At 42.5% G+C, this 3,568-nt stretch overlaps 1 long non-coding RNA gene across 1 annotated transcript; it reads right to left on the bottom strand.

Moving 5' to 3' along the window:
• Positions 1-1,492: 1,492 nt before the first annotated feature.
• LOC128030149 (uncharacterized) lies at positions 1,493-2,656 on the bottom strand. Its single transcript, XR_008187845.1, has 3 exons — positions 2,373-2,656; positions 2,159-2,250; positions 1,493-2,067 (listed from the first exon to the last, which is right to left on the bottom strand). It is a non-coding gene; the product is annotated as an uncharacterized LOC128030149 (long non-coding RNA).
• Between the last annotated feature and the right edge of the window lie 912 nt (positions 2,657-3,568).

Genomic DNA, 3,568 nt, shown 5'->3' with positions numbered 1-3,568 from the left:
ATGTTAATTTACTATAGATGTACTCAATACTTGGTAGGGGCTCCTTTTGCTTTAATTACTTCCTCAATTTGGCGTGGCATGGAGGTGATCAGTTTGTGGCACTGCTGAGATGGTATGGTAGCCTTTGACAGTGGCCTTCAGCTCATCTGCATTGTTTGGTCTCTTGTTTCTCATCTTCCTCTTGACAATAGCCCATAAATTCTCTCTGGGGTTCAGGTCTGAGGAGTTTGCTGGCCAGTCAAGCACACCAACACCATGGTCATTTAACCAACTTTTGGTGCTTTTGGCATTGTGGACATGTGCCAAATCCTGCTGGAAAATGAAACCAGCATCTTCAAAAAGCTGAACAGCAGAAGGAAGCATGAAGTGCTCCATAATTTATTGGTAAACGTGTGCATAGGACTTTGGTTTTCAAAAAAAAAAAAAAAAAAATGGACCAACGCCAGCAGATGACAATGCACCCTAAATCATTACAGACTGTGGAAACTTAACACTGGACTTCAAGATACTTGGGCTCCACCCTTCCACCAGACTCTAGGACAGGGTTCCTCAAATCTGGCCCACAAGATCCATTTTCCTGCAGAGTTTAGCTCTAACCCTTATCAAACACACCTGAGCATGCTAATCAGTATCTTCAGGATCATTAGAAAATCACAGACAGGTGAGTTTGATCTGGGTTGGAGCTAAACTCTGAAGGACATTGGCCCTCCAGGGCAAGATTTGAGGAACCCTGTTCTAGGACCTTGGTTTCCAAATGAAATAAACAAAACTTGCTCTCATCTGAAAAGAGGATTTTAGAACACTGTACAACAGTCCAGTTCTTCTTCTCCTTAGCCCAGGTAAGACGCCTCTGACGTTGTCTGTGGTTCAGGAGTGGCCTAACAAGAGGAATATGACAATTGTAGCCAAATTGTCCAAACACGTCTGTAAGCCTTGACCCCAGCCTCAGTCCATTCCTTGTTAAGTTCACTTAAATTCTTGAATCAATTTTGTTTGACAATCCTCATAAGGCTGTGGTTCTCTCGGTTAGCGGTGCATCTTTTTCTTCCACACTTTCTCCTTCCACTCAACATTGTTAACATGCTTGGATACAGCACTCTGTGAACAGTCAGCTTCGTTGGCAATGAATGTTTGCGTCTTACCCTCCTTGTGAAGGGTGTCAATGATTGTCTTCTGGACAACTGTCAGATCAGCAGTCTTCCCCGTGATTAGCCTAGTGAAACAAACTGAGAGACCATTTTGAAGGCTCAGGAACCTTTGCAGGTGTTTGGAGATTATTAGTTGATTGGCATTTTACCATATTCTAATTTGTTGTGATGAAATGAATTGGTGGGTTTTTGTTAAATGTGAGCCAAAAATCACCACAATTAAAAGAACTAAAGGCTTAAACTACTTCAGGGTACATGCACTAAGTTTATGTCATACCCAAGTTTCACAAATAAATGATTTTTTTCCACAACATTCTAATTTATTGAGAAGCACCTGTAAAAAAAAAAAAAAAAAAAAACATGAAAACACAAAAACAAAATTGTAGTCTTTTCCTGGAGAAGTCGGGTATGACAGGGGATTCACTGATGGTCTCTGTGACCTCATCAGCACAGAGAAAGAGTTCATAAGAGGATACCCCTGTTGTGGAGGGAGCTGAAGCAAACACACCCAATAACCCCAGAGGTGCTGGAGATGCCGACACCTAGGGAGACACTGGAACAGGAGTCACTGGAACAGAAAACCGCACTCCCGGCCGTGATGAGGGAACTGGAAGCATTGGAACATGAAACGGTGCTCCTGACCGTGGCGAGAGAACTGGAATTATGGGAACAGGAAGCAGCACTCCTTGCCATGATGATGGAAACTGAAGCGGACTCAAAGATTGGTGCGGATTCTGGCACTACAGTGACCTCGAGAACATATTCAGGGACTAGAGTGTGCATCACCACCTCGAAAGGTCCTGCAGCAAAGGCTTCCACCTCTGGGGAAGTGATGTGTGCAGCCCAAATACAGATGATGCTTGTAGCCATAACACAGGCCTCGGCGGGAACAGAGGCGAGAGGACGTTAACGAAATAAACTGAAAGAAGCGTAAAGCATATAGCATTATAAGATAAAAAGTACATATGTAAGCACATTCCAAAAAGTTACTTTACGCGTAAGTTAGTCACCTTTTTTTCAGGAAATTGAAACTGCATGAGAAACATTCACTCTTCTGTAACTTACATCTCAGCACCTCACGAACACGAACTTGACACTAAACCTGACAAAAACACTCGCAGTTAGTAATGTCTTAATGTGTTCACCGCCAATCATATTTTGGGTAAAATTATCAGCAAATATGTTTTCCAGTGTACTTTTATAGAGAAAAGCAATCCAACTTACCGTCTCGTTCCCTCGAAGTAAATATGGCGTTATCGCTTCTCGAGTCAGCAGTCACTGAGGGGCGGAGTCCAGAAAATTCAGCTGTTTTTTTATTTCGCACTTTGTGTAAAAGTTAAATTACACAATATAACAACACTGAACATGAGTCCTGTTTAAAACTGTAGATTGTCAACTCTTTGTGAATTAATAACTTTTAACAATGCAAATACACTGCTGATTTTACTGTGCAGGGTGTTGCTGAAAATGAGTGTGTGAGTTTGTTTACAGGACTCTGTTGTCACTGCTGCAAATATAAATAATTATTAAAAAAATGTATAATTCCCCAGTGTAGGACCTGGGTTTCAGCCCCCTGAAGTCTGTGCATTAATGTGCAGCTGCTTATAGTGTGTGACTGATGAGCTGATGAGAGACAGGTGACTACAATTGGTGAGTGCTGATGAGTCTGGGCAAAGAATTGTGGGAAATGTAGTCCTGGGTGAATAATAAAAGTCATGGATGGAGTGCCCTCTGGTGGAGATCATGAGCACTCTAGTGAGGAATCATAACACTAGCCCTCTCATTCTGTTTGCATCACTCTCTGAATTGTCCTTTAATATTTTCAGCTGTCATTCATTAATGTTGGTGGTTAAAGAGGATGTCAGTGACACGGAGGCGGTTCGGCCCAAACCTTCTCAGCATTAGGTCCAGGTTCCCAGGCCTCTGCCTAGCTCTGGTTCACCCGCAGCTGCGCTCAGCCCTATCTCTCTAATGTATTGCTGATGCCTTGCATATTGAAAGTTATAAATTGTACTTGGCACTGCGAGTTGAGGTGCATAAATTGGAATTGTGGGATGTCAGAGAGTAATATACTTAACATTATTCATAACGGAGCAAGATTAAAGCTCTCTACAGAGAAAGCCTATGTGTGTCTGACATACGAGCTAATGCAGGCCTTTATCAGGCCGCTCTGTCAGTAATAGATATTCCTGTGGGTTCTGTGCACTGTGTTTCACTCTGCTGATAGAGCAAAATAAATTAGGCTGCAATAATGTTCTTCGGGGTGCTGTGTTTCCCCTACAGTCTTTGCGCTTGTTCCCATCGTGTGTGTGAATATAGCGCTATGAAAAATAGCTCTGTAAATCTGAGATAACGGCCAGAATTTTGCTCTGTTAAGACATATGTTAGGTAGAGACCGGAGCGATGCTCCTCTTCAGTGG

Source organism: Carassius gibelio, chromosome A16 (genome assembly GCF_023724105.1).
Source record: "Carassius gibelio isolate Cgi1373 ecotype wild population from Czech Republic chromosome A16, carGib1.2-hapl.c, whole genome shotgun sequence".
NCBI classification, from domain to species: domain Eukaryota; kingdom Metazoa; phylum Chordata; class Actinopteri; order Cypriniformes; family Cyprinidae; genus Carassius; species Carassius gibelio.
This window is presented reverse-complemented; position numbering and strand designations above follow the sequence as displayed.